This window comes from Theropithecus gelada, chromosome 3 (genome assembly GCF_003255815.1).
Source record: "Theropithecus gelada isolate Dixy chromosome 3, Tgel_1.0, whole genome shotgun sequence".
Taxonomy (NCBI): Eukaryota; Metazoa; Chordata; class Mammalia; order Primates; family Cercopithecidae; genus Theropithecus; species Theropithecus gelada.
Window position 1 is genome coordinate 2,783,429 of NC_037670.1, and position 24,359 is coordinate 2,807,787.

The 24,359-nt window shown below is 47.0% G+C and overlaps 1 protein-coding gene across 1 annotated transcript in view; it reads left to right on the forward strand.

The window, feature by feature from the left end:
- Positions 1 to 3,415: 3,415 nt before the first annotated feature.
- CALN1 (calneuron 1) overlaps positions 3,416 to 24,359 on the forward strand; it is a 660,470-nt gene continuing 639,526 nt past the window's right edge. The window contains exon 1 of the mRNA XM_025379137.1: positions 3,416 to 3,525. The gene's annotated coding sequence lies outside the window, so the exon portion shown is untranslated. The remainder of the gene's footprint in view (positions 3,526 to 24,359) is intronic.

Genomic DNA, 24,359 nt, shown 5'->3' on the forward strand with positions numbered 1-24,359 from the left:
AAGCAGAAAGAGACCCAAAGATTTGAGGAAGACATAGTAGGAATAGTGTTTGGAACTCCCTTCCAGACAATTCCTCATCATGTAGTCCTTGTTGGCCATCTGTGCTGTGCCATCCTCTGTTGACCTGAGTCCACTTTATTTGGAGATGCCCCACTGGGTGCTGGAGGTTGGGAGGCTCTGGGATTGTGAGTCTGTGGACACTGTTTATGCCAGGTGTACATCCCCCACTTACAACCTCATCATATCCCTCACTTTTCTTTAAGGGGAAGAGAAGAAGCAATATGCAAATCTACTCGGAAGATGGAGGACAAGAAATTGCATGTGACTGATGTCTGAATGAGTGATGGCAGATTCTTTATTTTTATTTTTAAAGACAAGAGCTTACTCTGTTGCCCAGGCTAGAGTACAGTGGCACCATCATGGCTCATGGTAACCTTGAACTCCTGGGATCAAGCGATCCTCCTGCCTTAGCCTCCCAAGTAGCTGAGACTATAGGCCTGCACAAACATGTTCAGCTAGCTTTTAACTTTTTTGTAAAGATGGGATCTTCCTATGTTGCCCAACCTGGCCTCAAACTCCTGGCTCCAAGTGATCCTCCCTCCTCAGCCTCCCAAAGTGTTGGGATTACAGCTGTGAGCCACAGTGTCCAGCCTAAATTGCTGACGGCAGATTCTTTTGATTTATTTATTTATTTATTTTTGAGACGGAGTGTTGCTCTATCGCCCAGGCTGGAGTGCAGTGGCGCGATCTCGGCTCACTGCAAGCTCTGCCTCTGAGGTTCATGCCATTCTCCTGCCTCAGCCTCCCAAGTAGCTGGGACTACAGGTGCCCGCCACCACGCCTGGCTAATTTTTTGTTTTTTTAGTAGATACGGGGTTTCACCATGTTAGCCAGGATGGTCTCAATCTCCCGACCTTGTGATCCGCTGGCCTCGGCCTCCCAAAGTGCTGGGATTACAGGTGTGAGCCACCGCGCCTGGCCTGACAGCAGATTCTTTGCTGACAAAGATTTTGCGGCTAGTAGGGGTGAGGCTGTGGGCATCTGAGGGTGTGAGCCAGGCAGGGGTAAAGTGGGCACAGAGGGAGGTTTGCTGGAGGGGGCTCAGGGATTTTGCTGAAAGCCCACTCTTTGTGACATTGCCAGTCTGAGCTGGCCCAGTGCAGGATCCATTTCTCAGAGGAGTGACTGGGATCTGGGAGATTGTGGCCATCCCGCTGCATCCTCACTGACTCTGAGGTCCTTACAGATGATCCTGCACAGATTTTCTCAAGATTTTTAGGGCATGTCGTCTGCAGTGCGCCGTCCCCATCTGCCAAGAAGATTTGGTCAACCTTGGGGCTGAGATAATTGACGAGCTTTCTAAAAGTCCATATATCCCTTTCCTTCCTTTCCCTTTCTGTTAAGAGCATTACTGGCTTAGTTCGACCCTGTCTAATTTTTAAATTATAAACCCAGGCTCAAAAGGGGAAGGGGGTCCAATGCATGCTCTTAGTAGAGCTGAGATGGGATCTGGGGTTCACTCTGACACCATAGCCCAGCTCCCTCCTGGACACCCCGACACTCACTCCGAGGCACGTACCCTGGAGACCTCTGGGTTCTGAGCACCAATTGGCTGGATTTATTTTGCGTGCTTACGAGGGGGAAATGGTATTAGAAAGATCATGCAGCCGGGCGCGGTGGCTCATGCCTGTAATCCCAGCACTTTGGGAGGCCGAGGCGGGCAGATCATGAGGTCAGGAGTTCAAGACCAGCCTGGCCAACATGGTGAAACCCCGTCTCTACCAAAAATACAAAAAATTAACTGGGCGTGGTGGCACGCACCTCCCAGCTCCTTGGGAGGCTGAGGCAGGAGAACTGCTTGAACTCAGGAGGTGGAGGTTGCAGTGAGCCGAGACCACGCCACAGCACTGCAGCCCAGGCAACAGAGTGAGACTCCGTGTCAAAAAAAAAAAAAAAAAAGATCATGCAAGTGCCACCATATTGACTAAAGAAATATCACTGAAAAACCAACTCCATAGTATGGGATGCCAAGTGCAATGAGCTATTGTGAGGATGAGGTGTGGTCTTAGCCAAGACAAGCTCACAAAGGGACCAGCAGCTGCTCAAGCAGGGACAAGTGAAAAGAGGTGGCATGGGAAGGGGGTCTCTGAGGCTGGCCTTCTATCCCTGACACAGGAACTGTCCTTAACACAGATTCGTGCTCTATCAAAGGCAGCCGGAGATGCTGGGAATCCTCAACGTGGGTTTGCTCTTCCCCTCATTCCTGTGGCTACCTTTCTCTGTTCCTCTCCTGGCCATGCTCTGTGTCACAACTATTTCTCTTGGTGATCTGCCTGTAATATGCAGGCTTAGGGGCAGGGTGTCTAGCTGGCTGCAGGCACAAGTCTGGAAAGTGGGCAAGTAGGTATGTGTGCATGGGCAGATGTGTGTGTGTGTGCATGAATGGGCATCTATGTGTGTATGGACAGACATGTGTGTACCGGGGCAGGTGTGTGTGTGTGATATGGGCAGGCATGTGTGTGTGTGTGCATGGTAGGCATGTGAGTGTGCATGAGCAGGCATGTGTGTACCTGGGCAGGCATGTGTGTGTATGTGGGCAAGCGTGTGTGTATGTGTGTACATGGGCAGGCGTGTGTGTGTGGTATGGGCAGGCATGTGTGTGTGCATGGGCAGGAATGTGTGTGTACATGGGTGGGTATGTGTGTACATAGGAATGTGTATGCATATACATGGGCAGGCATGTGTGTGTACATGGGCAGGTATGTGTACATGTATGGGCAGTCATGTTTGTGCATGGGCAGGGGTGTGTGCATGCATGGGTGGGTATGTATGTATAATAGGCAGGCGTGTGTGTGCATGACAGGTGTGTGTGTACATGGGCAGGTGTGTGTGCATACATGGGTGGGTATGTATGTATAACGGGCAGGCGTGTGTGCATGCAGCTTACATAAGTGGCAGTGCTCTCAGGAGGGGAGCACACAGTACAGACCAGGTTTCCCACTTTCCCCAGGCAGTGTCCCGTGCAGCCCTTTGTCTGAAGAGGGTGTCACTGATGCCCCCTGCCTCCACGGAGCCCAGCTCTTTCCCTCGGTCTGGAAGACAGCGAGCAGGACCTTGGTTCTTCCTAAGGTAGGCAGTGCCTGGGTCCACAGCCCTGTGGTTCCGATTCAAACCATGCAGCCCGAGAGACTCTGGTGGTTCTGGCTGCACTTTTGCACCTTCTCAGCCCCGTTTTCTTGCTGGAGTGACAGGGCTGCAGGAAGCTTTCCCAGCAGCCTAAGCAGCAGCCAGAGCAGACACGGCAGCAGCCACGGCAGCAGCACTGGCACCCTTCAAATTGGGACTCTAGCCCTTTAAATCTGCTCAGTTACCAAAAAAGAAGAGGCATCAGACCCTGTTAATTAAAGCTCGCCCCGGTCCATCATTCCGAGGAGCTGCAGTGCCCTGCTCCTTCCTGATGGCTTAGAGATTCTCCTTAACTCCCAGCCATGGATCTTGGAGAATTTCCCCCGAGATCAGCAGGAGGTATGACCCTTGCCGATGACACTCTGAAGCTTGTGTAGCTCTAAATCAATGATATAATTGACTGCATGGATGCTGCCTGCTTTCCCCTTTCTGCTTCTCCTCTTCCCCTCTTCCTCCTCTCCAATTTCCCAGCTTGTGTTTAGTTGAGACAGAATCAAGTTTTGATGGGTTTCGGAGGAAGGGGAGGGGTAGGGAGATCTGGAGGTGGCGGTGGCTCCTGGTGTGTTTGTTTTGGCCCTGGCTTCACCCAGCTGTCAAAGTGGTTTGGAGGAGTGGGGAGACATGCCTCTTTCAGCTCTGGCTCATGCAAAACCATTTCCTCCTGGCCGGGTCCCTTCCCCTTGGAGATAATGAAAAGGGCATAACCCTGACTTGACTTGCCTATCAAATCCCATGCCCTGCCACTCGGTTGGAACATGGCTGTGTGGCTGCGCTCCTATGTTATTGGAAAACTCATTCCATACAACTTTCTCCCTGTAAATCGTCCCGGAGGAACATCTTGCCGACACCTGTCCCCCCTCCCCGCCCCTGCCCTCATTCTCCCCTCCTCTTTACTCTCTTTTCAAATGCTTGCTGTGTGATTTCAGGAATTCCTAACTCTGTCCCTTGTGCCTTTTGAGGAAACTCACTTCTAGCCGAGTCTCAGGTTCTGTGGCAAAGAGTTGTTTTGATTCAGGAATCTGCTCTAGCCTGGCAGAGAGAAGGAGTAGATTTATCTTCTTTGTACGTTGCATTGTGTAAATCGTACATGGGCTCAGAGAACATCTATCTGCAAATCTTTCATTGATTTGTTTTTGACCCTCACGGGGTGCCTTCTGGGTGAAATGCTCTTCCCGAGTCATACCCAAAGGAAAGATTTCCTTTCGATCAGCTTGACAGGACTTCGCAGACATCCCTGAAAGTCAGACTTGGGCAGAGGGAGGCATTTTCATTGACCTGAGTGACAGTCGTCTCTGGGGGTCCCAGGGGCATGGGTTCGTGTGACTTGGGAGCAGCGCTTCTAAGGACTTCCAATTCCCCACCTGGGAGAGGAGCTTGGGAGGCAAAGTGCTTGTACTGAATTTTCCAGGGGCTTTAAAACATGCTGAATGGTTAACATCCCCGTTCAAGTCTTGAGAGGAATCTGAGCCAAAACACAGCTCACGTGAGTAGGGATTTTCCCCCAAAGTGATTGCCTGCAGAGTCCTGAACCGTTTCCATGAACGGTAGTTACCGCGTTTGCAGCTAAATCCCTTTGCAATCCCCCAGCCAAGGATGGGCACTTTCTCTGGGTGAATGTCCCGGAAGTCAGCCTGTCTGCTTCCCAGACACTGGAGGTGCAATACATTTTGTAAGATCAGAATCATCAAACTCTCCGCTGTGGCAGAAACTCTCTGGTTTAGGAGAGACCATTCAGAGCTTATGAGTGAAGCTCTTGATGGAAAGAATTCTTATCCCCATGCCCATCGGTGGATCTGTGTGGTTGATTTAAAGATTCTGAAGAAGTAACCCTGGGAGAGATGTTTTCTGTAAACAGAAACTCAATATGGAGGCCTTGGTCGCGCTGGTTAAAGGGAGGAGGCTTCCGGGAGGGTGGCGTTGGAGGTTTGAGGTCCTTCTGTTTTTTTGTTTTTTTTGAGATGGAGTCTCTCTGTCGTCCAGGCTGGAGTGCAGTGGCCAGATCTTAGCTCACTGCAAGCTCCGCCTCCCGGGTTCATGACATTCTCCCGCCTCAGCCTCCCCAGTAGCTGGGACTACAGGCGCTCACCACCATGCCTGGCTAATTTTTTTGTATTTTTAGTAGAGACGGGGTTTCACCGTGTTAGCCAGGATGGTCTCGATCTCCTGACCTCGTGATCCACCCGTCTCAGCCTCCCAAAATGCTGGGATTACAGGCGTGAGCCACCGCGCCTGGCCGAGGTCCTTTTTAAAAGTCGTGCTGTCAGCTGGTCTGTGAGGGTCAGGTTCTCTCCTGGAGCTGAGGATAGAAGCGGACTGAGGCCATGGTTAGCCGGGTGAGTTCCTTGAGGTCACAGACCATTCAGTGGAGAAGGTTCATCCACACAGCTATAGGCACCTCTTCCTCTGTTGCCTGGTGGCCCAAAGGTCAACACCCTTCTTTTACTTTCTAAGGGAAGCCAAAAGAGGCTTGAAATAGATGTCACTAACTGTGTTTTTGTACCAGCTGGGGCCTATTAACAATAACTAATTAAGTAGACTGTTTCTTTGTGTCAAATTTTCTTTTCAACTTAATGGGGTGTGTGTGTGTGTGTGTGTGTGTGTGTGTGTATAATTCACTGATGGCTGCTGGTTTCAAGAAGCTGTAAACAGGTCCCAGGGGAGTTTGCTTAGATCTGGCAACTTTGTGTAGTTCTGTGGTCTGTTGACATTTCTTTAATGGCCGTGGTGGGCTCTTAGCTTACAGGGTGGTGGGAAAGGCATGCCCTTTCGGGACCGACAGACCTTCATTGGAGTCTCAGCTTCACCACACAAGAGCAGGTAGCCTGGGCTGCTGGTGAATCTCATTGCACATCAGTTTCTCTGTCTGTAATATGGTAGCATTGTCAGGATTAAATGGAGTCATTTAGCTAAAGTCTGTGTAAGTAGCTGGTATAAAGGAGCATCTCTTCTTTCAATTGCATCTGCCTTGAATTAAATCAACATTAACACAAAGGATTGGACCATTTAAATAGTTTCAGTGACCCCTGTACTGACTGCTGGACTGTGCCTTTTCTGAGGGCAGGGATGGCCTCCTCCCTGTCACTCTGTCTCTCTCAAAAGCTAGCACAGGGACTGGCATGGTGCGGAAGCAACATAAAAGTTTATTGAATGAATACATGCCAGTCTGTGGACACGTAACTTTCAACATAGGTGGTTTTTAAAGACTAAGCAAAACCAATTCTCACTCAGTTTACTTAAGAAATACAGCTGAGTCAGTTAGATCAAAGAGCCTCATCGCTGTAATAAATTTGGATTAAGATAGATCCATTTGTGGGGAAATTTGAACTGTACTAAAAAAAAAAAATTGTCTCCTGCACTGGAACCTGTACTGGGTGCCTGCGGACTCCAGGAGTGCCCCGGGAGCCATTCTGATTGCTAGCAGCCTTCCCTCTTCATGTGCTACTTCCTCTTTTTCATGCTTTGAAGAAGAGAAGAGACTCTGAAAGGGGAGAACTGCTGTGAATGGAAAGAGGAGCTTCAACTGCTACTCTGGGGTGTAGAACGAGTCTATCAATGTATCAATCCATTAAAAAAGAGTAAGTTGATTTGTGTGGAGACACTTAGTACCTACCGGGGAGAGCCATTGATTTAACAATTTTTTAAAAATTTAATTATTTTGTTTTTGAGACGGAGTCTCACTCTGTCACCCAGACTGGAGTGCAATGGCATGATCTCTGCTCACTGCAGCCTCCACCTCCCGAAGGTTACAGTGAGCCGAGATTGCACCACTGCATTCCAGCCTGGGCAACAAGAGAGAAACTCTGTCTCAAAACAAAAAAAATTGATCAAAGATCATCATCATCGTCATAGTGAATACCACCACCACCACCTCACATTTGCGTAGGGTCTCTCTAGCTAGGGGTTGGAGGAACCCACGTGAGATTGGCTGCCCCCTATTCTCAAGTAAAGGGATGGGAGGTAAATAGTGTGTGTCATAGGCTACAAGGGGCACGAGTCCAGTGGATCATGGGAGGATGATGATCTTGGCCTTGGGAAAGCTTCTTTTGAGTAGATGATCCCCAAACTGAGTCCCGACAGAGGTGGCTATGAAGCATCATCCTAGGCTGAAGAAATTACACACGCAAAGAACAGAGGTGAAAGGAACACTCAAGGGAGCGGCAGCAAATCTGTCTAACCATTATGGGAGGCAATGTGATAAAAGAAGAAGCTGGAGAGGAGACGGGGTTAGATCCTAAAGGACCCTGGGTGCGTGAAAGGCGGGGACTTCATTTTGAAGGAGATGGGGTCACTGAAGGATTTTAAGCAACGGAATTACTTGGGGAAATTGAATTGAACAAATACGCACTGAGCATCGATCCTTTGCCAAGCTATGTCCTACGCACCGGGGATGTGGCGGTGAACACAGCACACAAAATCCCCTGCTCTTGCGGAACTTGCAGGCAGTGAATACGACAAAAAAAATAAAATAAAATAAAAATAAAAAAATAAGCCACGAAAGGTAAATTGTACGGAGCACATCAGACGGTGACACACGCTTTGGAGAGAAATACAGCTGAGGAGGAGGATGTGGTCCCGAGACAGGCGTATGTGTGTGTGCAACCCTTAATAATGCTCAATCCTAAGTGCAATCCTTAATAAAGTTTAATCCTAAATAAGTGCAACCCTAAATAAAATGCAATCCTAAATAAGTGCAACCCTAAATAAAGTACAATTCTAAATAAGTGCAACCCTACGTAAAGTGCAATCCTAAATAATTGCAACTCTACATAAAGTGCAATCCTAAATAAAATGCAATCCTAAATAAATAAAGGTGGCAGCAGAATGAAAACTCTCGGAGGCGTTGTAAGAACTTTGGCTTTTGCTTTGAGTGAGGCGGGAGCCAGCGCTGGGCTCTGAGCAGAGGAGAAACGTTTTTAAATGATCCTCCTCACTGCTGTGTTGAGGAAAGACTGTGGGTGGGCAAGGCGGGAGCAGGAAGATCATCCAGGAGGTGAACATTTAATCCAGGCGAGAGGTGATGGTGGCTGGCCAGTGGGGTACCAGTGGAGGTCTGCCAAATGCTAGGATTCTGAACTTCTTGTTTTTTTTCAGGATGGAGGCAATGGGATGTGTTGATGGGTTGGAGAGTTGTGTGAGATGAGTCGAGGATGACTCAAGCTTCCTTGGCCTGAGACAGGGACAGCTGTGGGTGGAGCAGGTTTGGGAGGAGAGCAGGAGTCGGGTGTTTCTCATGTTAAATTGGAGACGTCTGTTGAGGCTCCCGGTGGAGATGTTGAGTGGGCAGTCCTGGGTTCACGGGAGAGATTTGGGCTGGAGACAGCCTTGGGAATCAGAGTACAGATGGTATTTAAAGCCATCTCAGATGAGATCATCGGGAGATGGAAGAGACAAAGAACTGAGTTCTGAGGCATCATGGCTATTTACAGGTTAAAAAGATGACCAGAAACCAAACCCGGAGATTGAGAAGGAGGTGTCTTCCTTCTTTCTCCTTCAAGATGATTCGCCCTGTTTGTACATTCTACATCCTCGTCTCTCCCGGGACCAAGACTCATAGCTCGTTCTCCCAAATATTTTTTTTGTTTGTTTTTTTGAGATGGAGTTTCGCTCTGTTGCTCAGGCTGAAGTGCAATGGTGCAATCTTGGCCCACTGCAAACTCCACCTCCCGGGGTTCAAGATATTCTCCTGCTTCAACCTCCCAAGTAGCTGGGATTACAGGTGTATGCTGCCGTGCCCGACTAATTTTTATATTTGTAGTAGAGATGGGGTTTCACCCTGTTAGCCAGGCTGGTCTCGAACTCCTGACCTCAGGTGATCCTCCTGTCTCAGCCACTCAAAGTGCTGGGATTACAGGCATGAGTCACCATGCCCGGCCCTCATTCTCCCAGTTTTTAACTTGTTCCTTTCTCCTGGCTTCTTCCCACCTCCCTGTAGGTCTGCTCAGATCTTTCTCATCTTAGAAAAAACCTTCCCTTAGCTCCTACCGACTCCTTTAGCTTTTGCTCTCTTGTTCTCTTTTTCTTCACAGATAAACTTTTATTTCTTTCAGCATTAATCAAACAACTGCTGCATACCAGGAGTAAAGAATATGGAAACAAAAGACAGATTTTACCCTACTTGAAAGAATATTTATTTACACCTTGTCTACTTCCATAAAGCATTTTGGATAGCATTTTTGACACGTATATATAATGAAATATAAAATATATGATCATAAACTAAACATAAAAAATTTTGTACCAAAAATATTTGTATTTGTATTCTAAAATACGATTTAGAACAGAGGAGCAAGATCAGGACAAAAAACAGAATGCAGAAATAAAGGTCATAAGATTCTATTTTATTATTATTATTGTTTGTTTTTGAGACAGAGTCTTGCTCTGTTGCTGAGGCTGGAGTGCAGGGGTGCAATCTCGGCTCACTGCAACCTCTGCCTCCCGGGTTCAAGCGATTCTCCTGTTTCAGCCTCTGGAGTAGCTGGGATTACAGGCAAAAGCCACCACACCCAGCTGAGTTTTGTATTTTTAGTAGAGATGGGATTTCCTCATATTGACCAGCCTGATCTTGAACTCCTGGCCTCAAGTGATCCACCTGCCTCAGCCTTCCAAAGTGCTGAGATTACAGGCTTGAGCCACTGTGCCTGGCCAGATTCCATTTTATTTTAATTTTGAGAGACAAAGTCTTACTGTGTTGTCCAGGCTGGTCTTAAACTCCTGGCCCCGAGTGATCCTCCCACTTTGGCCTCCCAAAGTACTGAGATTACGGGCATGAGCCCCTGCGCCTGACTGGTCATAAAACTGTATAAGAATATAATTGAGCTGCTAATCTGATCAGAACTTTCTGGTCAGAAAAGAGAAAATGGGAATACCTTTTTTTTTTTTTTTTTGAGACGGAGTCTCGCTATCTCCCAGGCTGGAGTGCAGTGGCCCGATCTCGGCTCACTACAACCTCCGCCTCCCGGGTTCAAGCAATTCTCCTGTCTCAGCCTCCCGAGTAGCTGGGACTACAGGCGTCCGCCACCACTCCTGGCTAATTTTTGTATTTTTAGTAGAGACGGGGTTTCAGCATATTGGCCAGGCTGGTCTCGAGCTCCTGACCTTGCGATCCATCCGCCTTGGCCTCCCAAGTGCTGGGATTACAGGCTTGAGCCACCGTGCCCGGCCTGAAAATGGGAATTTCTTAAAAAAATTTACCAATGCTCTCAGATCATAATTGTATGGGTCAATACATATTGGGGTTTTGGGTATTCTGGGTGCTACCTAACCAGGACCCAGACCAAGAAACAGGACATGGTCTGCACCCCAGCGCCACCCCCATGATCATTTCTAGTTGGTGTTCTCTCCAGGGACTGACATTAACCATTTGTCTGTTTTAAACTATTTTGGGAATTGCATTCTGAGTTTTGTTGTCCGTGAGATGATATGGTTCCTTAAGGAAAACCAAAGCTTTCTGGCATTTAATTCTAAAATCATACAGTTGATCCTTGAGCAATTTGGGTTTGAACTGTAAGAGGCCACTTATACACGGATCTCCTTCTGCCTCTACCACCCCTGAGACAGGAAGACCAACCCCTCTTTTTCTTCCTCCTCCTAAGCCTCCTCAGTGTGAAAAAGACAAGGAAAGGCCCGGTGCAGTGGCTCACACCTGTAATCCCAGCACTTTGGGAGGCCGAGGCGGGTGGATCATGAGGTCAGGAGTTCATGACCAGCCCAGCCAAGATGGTGAAACCCCGTTTCTACTACAAATACAAAAAAATTAGCCAGGCATGGTGTTGGGCGCCTGTAATCCCAGCTACTTAGGAGGTTGAGGCAGAGAATTGCTTGAACCCGGGAGGCGGAGGTTGCAGTGAGCCGAGATTGTGCCATTGCACTCCAGCCTGGGTGACAAAGCGAGACTCCATCTCAAAAAAAAAAGAATAAACCACAAGGATAAAGACCTTTATGATGATCCACTTCCATTTAATGAATAGTCAATATATTTTTTCTTCTTCATGATATTTTAATAACATTTCCTCTTCTTTAGCTTACTTTATTACTTTATTGTAAGAATACTGAATACATTATATCTAACACACAACATATGTGTTAATCAATTGTTTACGTTATCAATAAGCCTTCTGGTCAACAGTAGGCTATTAGCAGTCAAGTTTTTGGAGATTCAAAAGTCATATGTGACTGGGCATAGTGGCTCACGCCTGTAATCCCAAGACTTGGGGAGGCTGAGGTAGGAGGATTGTATGAGCTCAGGGGTTTGATACCAGCCTGGGCTTGTAAAATAATTTAAATTATTTCTAGAAATAATTTTAAAAATTAACTAGTTATGATGGTATGTGCCTGTAGTTACAGCTACTTGGGAGGCTAAGGAAGGAGGATCACTTGAGCCCAGGAGGCTGCAGTGAGCTATGATGGCGCCACTGCACTCCAGCCTTAGCAACAGAATGATACGCTGTCTCCAGAAAAAAAGAAAGAGTTGTATGCAGATTTTCAACTGCATGGGGTAAGGGGAGCAGCACCCCTAACCCCCACAGCGTTCGAGGGTCAACTGTATTTTCTTCTGAGTTTCCATTTAAGGAATGCTGAAAAGTTAGGTGGCCTATACCTTGTCTATTTCCGTAACATACTTTTGATAGCATGCAAATTTATGTGTGTGTCATGAAACATAAAATATAAACTTATAAACTAAGGCGAAGAGTGGCAGCTATTTGGCATCACTTGAAGCCCAACCAGGGGCAGTCAGAAGGTAGAATCTGGAGAGGATGGAGTGTTAAATGCCAGTGAGATGAAGCAACATAAGGCCCGGAAGTGTCCCTCGGAGTTAGAAAGTAGGAGGCAGCCAGCCAGGTTCCTGGAGTGATGGAGGTAGAAGCCAGATTGAGGGAGGAGGTCAAGGAAGTAATAAGAAATTTGCTGTGATGTCTCTACGTGGCGGCTACTATTTTAAGATGGTCTATTCTCATGGGAAGGAGAGAAAAGATGGCAGGTAGAAGACCTTGCAAAACATAAGGAAGGATTTTGTTTATTTCTCAATAGAATGAGAGAGACTTAATCGTGTTTTTGGAGAAACAGGTAGTCAAGAAATACAGGCAAGGCTGGGCGCCGTGGCTCACTTCTGTAATCTCAACACTCTGGGAGGCTGAGGTGGGAGGATGGCTTGAGCCTACGAGTTCAAGGCCAGCCTGGGCAACATAGTGAGACTCCATCTCTACAAAAAACAAAAATAAAAATAATTAGCCAGGGATAGTGGTACATGCCTGGAGAACCAGCTACTCAGGAGGCTGAGGTAGGAGGATTGCTTGAGGTCAGGAGTTTAGAATAGCCTGGCACCATAGCGAGACCTCATCTCTACAAAAAATAAAAAGAAAAACAAATTAGCTGGGTGTGGTGGTTTCACACCTATAGAACCAGATGCTTGGGAGGCTGAGGTGGGAGGATCATTGGAGCTTAGGCATCAAGGCTGCCGTGAGCCATGATTGCACCACTGCACTCCAACCTGGACAACAGAGTGAGACTCTATCTCAAAAAGAAAGAAAGAGAAGGGAAGGGGGAAAGAAGGAAGGAAGGAAGGAAAAAAGGAAGGAACAGAGGGAGGGAGGGAGAGAGGAGGAAGGAAGGGAGGCAGGGAGGGAAGGAGGAAAGAAAGAAGGAAGGAAGAAAAGAAGGAAAGAAGGAAGGGAGAATGGAAGGGAGGGAGGGAGGAAGGAAAGAAGGAAGGAAGGTAGGAAGGAAAGAAGGAAGGGAGGGAGGGAGAGAGGAAGGAAAGAAAGAAGGAAAGAAAGGAAGGAAGGGTGGGAAGGAGGAAGGAAAGAGAGAGAGGGAGGGAGGGAGGAAGGAAAGAAAAAAGGAAAGAAAGAAAGAGAGAGAAAGAAAAGAAAGAAAGGCAAAAGATAAAACGGAGAGAAAAGATAGTTAAAGCAAGCAAAAACCTAGATAAATTTGCATGCTGTAGACACACACACACACACACACACACACTCCACACAACTGGGTTTCTCACCTTCTTTAACTTTTCCTGGTGACAGACCCTTCTCCTTGCCATTGTTCTCCTTTGTTTTGAAGCTAAAACAGCCCTTAGCAACCGAACCCCTTAGGATCTTCTAGGATTGACCCACTCAGGCTTCTCTCTAGTGAAAGGGACACTGTCTATAATCTGTCAACTTTATTTCAGCCATCAGTCCCAGAATGTCAGGACTGCCAGGGGCCTTAGTGAGTGTCCAGCCTGTGTTCTTATTTTCCAAATGAAAACACTGAGGCCCATGATTTCCTGGCAAGGTAGAGAGAACAGCAGAGCTAAACCCCAGATTGCCAGACTACTTGACTGTATTTCCAGAACTCCCTATTTCCAGGCATTTTCAAATCTCTCCCTCCTAATCTCTAAAACTTGAGTGTTTCTAAAATTTCAGCAAGCACCAAAATCATCATCTAGAGGGTTTCTTTTTCTTTTTCTTTTTTTTTTTTTTTTTGAGACGGGGTCTCATCCGATCACCAGGCTGGAGTGCACTGATGCAGTCACAGCTCACTGCAGACTTGACCTCCTTGGCTCAAGCGGCGCAAGCCTCCCTGCTTAGCCTCCCAAGAAGCTGGGACTACAGGCGTGTGCCACCATGCTTGGCTAATTTTTTGTTTTCTGTAGAGACGAGGCCTCGCATGTCGCCCAGGCTCATCTAGAGGTTTTTTCAAGACAGATTTTTTTGGGCCTCACCCCTTCTGAATTTCTGATTCAGTAGGGCTGGGAAGAAGGTGAGAATTTGCAGCATCAACAGCTTTCCCAGGTGACTCTGAGGCTGCTTGTTTGGACCCACACTTGCAGAACATTATTTAAGAGGGGGTGTGCACAGAGCAGGCAGGGAGGGAGGGAGAAAAACTAGACAGGGGTTCCTAGAAGCAAGCATCTTCTCTGACCTGATCTCATTTCCCTTGGGTCAGGCCTGAATGAGGTATGGTTGGTCAGCTGCCAGGCCCAAGAAGATCAACACCATTTCACCTTCTAGTCACCAAGAGGCTTAAGGAATGCAGTTGTATTAATCCGTTCTCACGTTGCTGGTAAAGACATACCCGAGACTGGGTAATTTACAAAGAAAAAGACGTTTAATGGACTCACAGTTCCACATGGCTGGAGAGGCCTCACAATCATGGAAGCTGAAAGGTACAAGGCACATCTTACATGGTGGCAGACAAGAGAGAATTTGTGCAGGGAAATTCCCCCTTATAAAAACCATCTGACCTCGTGAGAGTTAGTCACTATCATGAGAACAGTATGGGGGAAACCACCTCCATGATTCAGCTACCTCCCATGGGGTCCCTCCCACGACACGTGGGGATTATGGGAGCTACAATTCAAGATGAGACTTGGGTGGGGACACAGTCGAACCATATCAGTCAGCAGTGTAGCAGGCTGAGCCCTGCGACTAATCCCAAGAACCTGGCTGTCATTAAATACAGCACAGTCTGTGCTTTTACATCTTTCTGCCTTCCATGGAAAGGGAATCACTGGGAAGCTGGCCATTCAGACCCAGGCTGGGGGGCATCTCATAGCTCACATTTCCCTTGCAGCCACTCTGAGGCCAGCACCCCCTTGTCACTCCCCAAGGGAACAGGGAACGCCCAGTTGGGTGAGACTCAAGGTTTCTCTTGAGCTTATTCCATTATCTTGGCACTCAGAGTGTATGTCAAGTGAATTCTGTGTCTCTGGCAGGTTATTACGAGCTGAATTAGTGGTAGTGAAATAAAAACTATAATAAAGCTGTACTGCACTCTTAAATTGTTAAAATTTATTAGAAAATGCGCATAGTTATTAACTGATTTTCGCCTGTGTGCATTCGCTTGTGCCGAAGCCAGGGAAGATGAAAAGTGGCTCTGTCAAACGGAGGCTGAGGGTTGGTTCCTGGAATTCTCCAGAGAGCCCTAAATGGGAAAGCACATTCACAAATTCACGGAGCGCTACTGGCCTCTCCGTGTTGGCCGCTGCCTCTCTCCTGTGCTGCCTGAGGCTCTCCAGGGCTGTAACTGTGGTCCCAGGGGAAGGAAATCCATCTGCCCACTTCCAGGAGGCCCCGGCGGCAGGCCGAGGGAGGCGTGGATGAATGGGGCCTTGTGTTTCTGCAGTGTTTACACTTAGAAGGCTCAGTTACTTACCCTCTCTAGTCTTCAGGCGGAATGTTCGAGCCCAGGAAAGCTGTTGTAGACAAGCTTCCACCACATTCTCTTGTGCTCTCTCTGCTGGCCTGTTTCCTACTTCTCTTTTCTTTTCTCTTTTCCTTTCCTTTCTTTTCTTTTCTTTTCTTTTTTTTTTTCCTTAGAGACTGGATCTGGCTCTGTTGCCCAGGCTGAAGTGCAATGCTGCAATCACGGCTCACTGCAGCCTCGAATTCCTAGGCTCAAGTGATCCTCCCACCTCAGCCTTCTGAATAGCTAGGACTACAGGCACATGCCACCAAATCCAGCTAATTTTTTTTTTAACTTTTTTTTTTTGTAGATACAGTGTCTTGCTATGTTGCTCAGGCTGGTCTCACACCCCTAGCCTCAAGTAATCCTTCCACCTGGGCCTCCCAAAGTGCTGGGATTACAGGTGTGAGCCACCATGTATGACCCCTACCCTGCCTTTTGAAAATCCAAAGAAGAAGCCAAATTTTCCTTAGCTCAACTAGGGCCATTTCTAGATTGCTTCATCAGCAAGTAACTGGTTATTGACTGTCCAGGCCTCCTATGAAGTGCAGAAATGCAGCAAGAAAGTTTTTCCTGCTGTTCTGCTCTGTGGGGAGTTGGAGGATGACGTTTACTCATTTTCAGAGACAGAGAGAGATGCTTTTAGTCCTTAGTCCTTAGGATGAAGGGAGCCCTCCATGGTCTTATAGCTAAGAGAGCTCACCTTACTGCCTCTCCTCCTGCAAAGATCTTTCCAGTAACTAATTCTACCACTCTTTGTAAATTATTATTATTATTATTATTATTATTATTATTATTTAGATGGAGTCTCGCACTGTCGCCAGACTGGAGTGCAGTGGCACGATCTCGGCTCACTGCAACCTCTGCCTCCTGGGTTTAAGTGATTCTCTTGCTTCAGCCTCCCGAGTAGCTGGGGTTACAGGCGCCTGCCAGCAGGCCCAGCTATTTTTTTTTTTTTTTGTATTTTAGTAGAGACGGGATTTCACCACGTTGACCAGGCTGGTCTCAAACTCCTGATCTCAGGTGATCCACTCGCCTCGGCCTCCCAAAGTGCTGGAATTACAGGGATGAGCCACTGCACCTGGCCTGTAAATTATTTTTATCCTAAAAAAATTGAAATGTTATTTTCCTATTTGTTAACTTTAAGCACTCTTCCTTGGAAGAGAGTGGACTAGAAAGCAGGAAGTGATTTGTGCAAATCCAATATACAATTTTTTTTTTTTTTTTCTTTCAGGAACAGGATCTCACTTTTTCACCCAGGCTGGAGGGCAGTGGCATGATCATAGCTCACTGCAGCTTTGAACTCCTGGGCTTAAGTGATCCTCTGCCTCAGCTTCCCAAGTAGCTGAGACTACAGGTGTGTGCCACCACCACGCCTGGCTAATTATTATTATTTGCAGAAATGGGGCCTTGTTATGTCGCCCAGGCTGGTCTGGAACTCCTGGCCTCAAGTGACCCTGGCCTCCCAAAGCTCTGGGATTGCAGGCGTGATCCACTGTGCCCCGCCTCCAACGTACATTTTGAATCAGAGCCCATAAGACCTACCTTTGAGTTGATAGCAGCATCCGCATTGGTTTACTAGCCCTGGGTCCTTCTTGCTACCCTGAGACCCAGCTACGTTGTAAATTCACCTGAAGCCTGAGACGCTTCTGCTGAGAAGAAGTAGGGAAGCAGAAAGCTGAGAGTTTTCTGGAGTCTCTGCCACCGTGCTCGGGTGTTTCTCTTGGGGTTTTCTGGGAGCCTCAAGCACCCAGGATGGGGTAGCAGGGCATTGCTTCCTGATCCTGGGGCGGCTCCCAGCCTTGGCATAATCTGTGGGATCCACGGTGAACTGAAAAACTCAGGGCCAGTATGGGAGAAGTGTTGGGTTTTTTAGTCCCCTGTGGGAGAGGTTTTCTTCTAACTAGTTTCTTTTTTGTTCCTGTTTATATAGCACAGCTGATGCGTACTAAGAGTTCAGAGGACACCAGGTGGTTGAATTCCTGCCGTCTTGTGGATGTGTTCTCTCGTTTGGAGAGCGGTTAATCTATTTTTCTGTCCCTGGGATACTTTAGGCTGCTACCTGGTCGGGGGCTGCTGGAGGGAGATCAATATCTCAAAGACTACTTCAAGGGGCAGGTTCCTTTCCCCCTTGTAGTCACTGATTCAGAGGAAAATGGAATTATACCAGCAGAAATTTAAGACACTTGAGCTCCAATGAGATCATCCAACACTCTGAATCTTCCCTTTTTTTTGCCCTTGAGCCTAAAGATAGTCCATGGGGTGTGTAGAAAGAGTAACAAATGTTTGGATTCAAACAGAGCCATGGCCTTGTTCTTTTCCCGCCTCCCCTTGATGTGGTATCTAGAAGATAACGCGATTACATGAATATGTAATGCAGCGAAATCTAATTAGTTTACCGGCACCGTCTCCTTGCCCAGGCAGAGTGATTTCCTGGTTTTAAAAGACAGTGAAATTGCTGATGTGAGAGCTGGTGCTTGCTGAAGCATGTCATGAAGTAGTCAACTTCAGAGAGCCCTGGTGCACTGCAGAAACCCAACATTTAGGATCCATTTATATACTCTCCACTTTGTTCCAGAAAGGATGCAAGGCGATTTGCAAAGATGAGTATCCAATTACAGGACAAAATTAAATGAAAAAATAAATAGACAACGAAAACAAGAGAAGGGAAAAGCGGGCCGGAAGGCAAGGATGGAGCCAGGAATGAGGTTAGGACACAAAATTCGTGACATCAGATCCTGTGCATTTACTGGAGGCAAAAGTCTGGGGTGACCCTGAGCTTTCTTTCAGCCAACACAGAGAGGGAAACAGTCCCTGGTTACAGACCCAGCATCTGTGTGATGAAAGCAAGCCAGCTGCTCAGGAGAGGCATGGCTATTTCTGTTCCTGGAGGCAGAGAGAAATATTGCCCATGGGTCCTTGTATTAGTCTGTTCTCATGCTGCTAATAAAGACGTACCCAAGGCTGGATAATTTATAAATAAAAAGAGGTTTAGGCCGGGCGCGGTGGCTCAAGCCTGTAATTCCAGCACTTTGGGAGGCCTAGACAGGCGGACCATGAGGTCAGGAGATCGAGACCATCCTGGCTAACACGGTGAAACCCAGTCTCTACTAAAAAATACAAAAAAACTAGCTGGGTGAGGTGGCGGGCGCCTGTAGTCCCAGCTACTCGGGAGGCTGAGGCAGGAGAATGGCGGGAACCCAGGAGGGGGAGCTTGCAGTGAGCCGAGATCCGGCCACTGCACTCCAGTCTGGGTGACAGAGCGAGACTCCGTCTCAAAAAAAAAGAAAAAGAAAAAGAGGTTTAATGGACCCACCGTTCCACTTGGCTGGGAAGGCTTCACAACCATGGTGGAAGATGAAGGAGAAACAAAGGCACGTCTTACATAGTGGCAGGCAAGAGAGTGTAGGCAGGGGAACTGCCCTTTATAAAACCATCAGGTCTCATGAGACTCGCTTATTATCACCAGAACAGCACAGGAAAACCCACCCCCATGATTCAGTTACCTCCCACTGGGTCCCTCCCATGATGCATGAGGATTATGGGAGCTACAATTCAAGATGAGATTTGGGTGGGGACACAGTCAAATCATATCAATCCTCAAAGGGAAGACATGGTATAATGTAATAATAGTGTCCTGAACGGTCTCACAGTTCATTATAACAAGGAGTTTAATAGGACTGGCTGCCTCCTCTTGTAATATTCCTCAAGATTGGGAGATGGTTAGGGAGGTAGAGCTGTCCCAAAACATTCTCTGATAGTCTGACTTAGTTTTTTTTTTTTTTTTTTTTTTTTTTTGCTGGGGGGTGATGAGGTCTCACTCTCTTACCCCGGCTGGAGTAGTGTAATAGGATGATCATGGCTCCCTGCAGCCTTGAACTCCTGGACTCTGAAGATCCTCTGACCTCAGCCTACTAGGTAGCTGGGACTACAGGCATGCACGACCACACTCGTTAATTTTTAAATATTCTGTAGAGACGAGATCTCTCTCACTATGCTACCCAGGCTGGTCTCGAACTCCTGGCCTCGAACCATCTTCCAGCCTTGGCCTCCCAAAGTGCTGGGGTTATAGGCATGAGCCACTGAACCTGACTTAATCTGATTTAGAGCTTAGATTACCTATGGTGGGCTGCCTTCCCTCCAGATCATTCTCTATGGCAAGTGAGTCCACAGAGTGGCGACAGAGGCTGCTGCAGTGTTAAGTTGTGTGTGCGTGTGCGCATGTGGGTGTACACGTGTGCGTGTGTGCTGGGGGAATGGCAAAGGATGGGGGTGCAGAGATCAGGAGGGTTCTGTTTCCCCCAAACCCTCAGTTTTTTGTAATTTTCATATTGGAGTTCCTCATAATATTTTTCCTGAAGAAAAGGGCCCCCCACTACTAATAATAGCTTTATCAGTGTTTAAGAAACATAGATTGTTGCCTGGCTCGGCTCAGTGGCTTATGCCTGTAATCCCAGCACTTTGGGAGGCTGAGGCGGGTAGATCATTTGAGGTCAGGAGTTCGAGACCAGCCTGGCCAGTATGGTGAAACCCCGTCTTTACTGAAAATACAAAAATTAGCCGGGTATGGTGGCACAGGCCTGTAATCCCAGCTACTCGAGAGACTGAGGCGGGAGAATCGCTTGAATCCGGGAGGCGGAGGTTACAGTGAGCCGAGATTCCTTCTCAAAAAAAAAAAAAAAAAAAAAAAATAGCCTGGCTTCACCCCATGGGTAGTTATTTTCCCAACACTGTGAGCACTGTGCAAGGAATTTTGAGATAATTCTCCTTGACAAAAACTTGGAGGGCAGTTGCCCTGGGCTGCTGATTGAGTGCAACCCCATATGCTTTAACAGTTGGTAGAGCCGGAGGTGGCACTGAAATCCTCTTAGGAACAGGGAACAGGTGACCAGGACACCTTCCGGAACAAGATACCGTGCAGAGCGCATTTACAGCCAGACCGGTTCTTTAGAGCCGGTGTCACTTCTGATTGGTTGGTCCTTAGCTCACCTCCAGTTTGATTGGTCAGCGCATGCGCCCTACAGGGAGTTAAATACTGACATTCACCTGTGTGTGAGCAGGCTGAGAAGCCCCTTGAGGGGAATATTTGGGGTCCCACGTGAAGTCCAGGCAAAGGGTGTAACAACATCCTAAACTTTGACCATGGCAGAAAAACGTTCATCCAGAAAACACTTAAAGCAGGTGACCTAAACAGCCACCTCAGTAATCAACCTCCCTGTAAAATTTTATGTTTAACCTTAAACATCATAATTTCCTGGTGTATTCTGTTATAAATTGACCACAAATTAAATACCTAGGTCTTAGAATTTATATATATATAAAATTATTATATCTGTTAAAAATATGTATAATTATAGATACAAATGTATTATTATTATAGATAAATATATACTATCTATAAATTTATAATTATATGTAAATATATAATCTATAAATATATGATTATGTATATACATTATCTATAAATATGTGATTATATATAAATCTGTAATAATTACATATATTTGTTAAAATACATAATTACAGGCCAGGCGGTGGCTCACACCTGTAATCTCAGCACTTTGGGAGACCAAGGTGGGCGGATCACCTGAGATCAGGAGTTTGAGACCAGCCTGGCCAACAAGGTGAAACCCCGTCTCTACTAAAAGGACAAAGAATTAGCTGGGTGTGGTGGCAGGTGCCTGTAATCCCAGCTACTCGGGAGGCAGAGGCAGGAGAATCACTTGAACCCGGTGGGGCAGAGGTTGAAGTGAGCCAAGATCATGCCATTGCACTCCAGCCTGGGTGACAGAGTGAGACTCCATCTCATACACACACACACACACACACACACACACACACACACACACACATATAATTTCATATAATAATTATATATATTTATGTAATATATAGAAATATTCTAAAGGAGTTAAATCATGAAGAATGTGAAAGTTTTTCTTTTTTTTATGATGACATTGAGTTTCAGAATAGCTATTGTACATACTTTCTTTCTGGCACTAATCTCAGATCAAAGCCACTTGTCTACAACAGCTACTAGTAATTCATGACCATAAAACCATGAATGACCTCCGTTGAAAAGAGAATGGTGATGATTTGGTTCTCTGTCAGCATTCCATTCGTCTAGGAGGGGTCTCAAGTCCAAAAGGTAGAAAATGAGGGGAAAATCCCACGTTACGCCACATTCATTTTGGGGGGATATTTTCTACAAGCCATTTGCTATTCTAGGTGCTGGAGATATTGCAAGAAACAAAACCAGTAAGATTCCTGCTCTGACGGGACTCATAGTCCAGGGGTGAAACACAAATAATGAAAACTTAGCAAATATTTTCTTTTAGGACCTCGAGCTAATGTCAATATCCGAATCCACTTGAGGTTGGTGTCCATTGATTGACTTTCCTCTTGAAGATGGATTCTATTTTCCTGTTTATGGGTATGTCCAGTAATTTTGCATTCTACCCTGGACTTTGTGAATGATCTGTTGAGTAGTCTCTGGGTTCTGTTGGGCACATCTGAAGAATATTGATTTATTTGTCAGTTTTTGTTTTAATAGGAAGTTAGCCTGGCTGGACAGCAGCTGAATGTCTATTTGCTTCTCTTAGGCTGAGTTGGGCCTCTTGGAGTCTGTCTTGTGTGTATGTGTAGTTACGGGATCAACCAAAGGTTTGACAGAGCCACTCTCAAAATTTGGGTTCCCCCTGTGTGATTCTTTCTTTTCTGATAGGTCCTTCTAGCATTTTTTTTTTTTTTTTTTTTAACAGATGGGGTTTCACCATGTTGGCCAGGCTGGTCTTGAACTCCTGGACTCAAGCAATCTGCCTGCCTTGGACTCTCAAAGTGCTGGTATTACAGGCATGAGTCACCATGCCTGGCCATCCTTCTAGTTTTCTAGCTGCTGGTGTCATCCTGAAAAGTCTCTTCTGATTTTTTGATAGTAAGACTTCAGGTTTCTGGCCTCATGCCAGCAGCAGTGCTGACTGGGGACTGTCTGCAGGTGAAAGCAATAAAAACCGAAAATTTGGGGCCAGGCATGGTGGCTCACACCTGTAATCTCAGCACTTTGGGAAGCCAGCGTGGGTGGATTACTTGAATCCTGGAGTTTGAGACCAGCCTGGGCAACATGGTGATACCCTGTCTCTACAAAAAATACAAAAATTAGCTGGACGTGGTAGCATGTGTCTGTAGTTCCAGTTGCTTGGGAGGCTGAGGCAGGAGGATCACTTGAGCCCAGGAGGTCGAGGCTGCAGTGAGCTGAGATCAGGCCACTGCACTCCAGCCTGGACCACAGAGCAAGACTGTGTCTAAAATCAAATCAAATCAAATCAAATCCAAAAAATCAATCTGTGCCTTTCTCACTTCCAAAAATCACCCCCCTTTCAGTTTCTTCCTGCTTTGGGCCACTTCCCAGTGCCTCTTGAGCATTGTCTTTTGTATATTGTCCAAAATTTATGGTTATTATTTGTAGGAGAGCTGGTCAAATATGAGCTACTATGTGATTATGAGAAGAACTCTAAAACTTAGCAAGGAAGTAAGTGAACAGATATGATCATTCCCCATAGTGATCAATGCTATGATGGAAAACAGCATGGCAGGGAGTGTCTGGAGTGTGTCTGCGGAGGGTCACTTCAAATGAGTACAGAAGGGACATTGAGCTGAGGCTGGGATGACATGGGAAAGCCACATTTGTGTGGTGGGGCAGGAGCACCCCAGAGGGAATATCAGATGTAAAAATGTTCAGGCAAGAAGGACCTAGGCTGCTGGAGAGGCAAGGGTTAGGCAGTGGGGACAAGAGAGAAGGAAGGCAGAGATGCAGGCAGCAGCTGGACCATGCGACAGTCATTGAGATTTTATTCTACATAGAATGATCTATCACTGAGAGGACTTTAAGCAAGACAGTGATATGATCTGTTTTGCTCATTCAAAAGATCACTCTGCGGCCCAGCGCTGTGACTTCTGCCTGTAAACCCAGCACTTTGGGAGGCCGAGGTGGGAGGATTGCTTGAGGCCAGAAGTTCAAGACCCTGTCTCTACAAAAAAAAAAGTGCCGTACTTGGTGGCGTGCACCTGTAGTCCCAACGACTCAGGAGCAATGATTATGCCACCCTGGATGACAGAGCAAGACCCTGTTTCTAAAGAAAAAAACGAAAGGACATTGGAACCAGGTCCCCTCCATCCTAAGGTGCCTACAGAGTATCTCTCTCTGCAAAGAGTAAACATCATCCAACTCCGCACAGAGTGGAGCAGCAGGAAAATGCCCTCATCTAATTTCTGTGCTGCTTGAGAGGCCTGGACAGCCCAATAACCAGCTCCTTGCTGATGAAGGGATTGAGGAAATGGCCCTAGTTGAGCTCAGGAAAATTTGGTTTCTTCTTTTGGTTCTCAAAGGGCAGGGTAGTGGCTGGGTGAGGTGGCTCACACCTGTAATCCCAGCACTTTGGAAGGCCAAGGTGGGAGGATGGCTTGAGGCCGGGAGTTTGAGACCAGCCTGGCAAGGCCCCATCTCTACAAATAATTTTTAAAAATTATCCAGGCATGGTGATGTATGCCTACCATTCCAGCTACTTGGGAGGCTGAGGTGGGAGGATCCCTTGAGCCCAGGAAGTTGAAGCTCAGTGAGCCATGATCATACCACTGCACTCTAGCCTGGGTGAAAGAGTGAGACCTCATCACTTTAAAAATAAAGATTGCTCTGATTCTGCAGAGAATAGGCAGGAAGGCCAATGGGGGGCTCCTGTGGGAGGGGGAGGACAGGGGCTTGGGTAAGAATGCCACCACACAGGCAGGCCCACCATGGGCAATGAGCATCTCCATGCACTATTGAGTCTGTATGAACAGAAAACATGAGTGGTCAATACAAGCCATAGCTGGTCACTGTCCCCAGAACCAAAGACTCAAGTGAGGTTGATAGAAGTGCTTCCTAAGAGACCACTCCTCAGGGGGCTAAATAGAGCCCAGTGGTTACAGCAGAACAGCCCTGCCTGGCCCTGTCCATCAATTTCGTGGCGCCTGGCCTG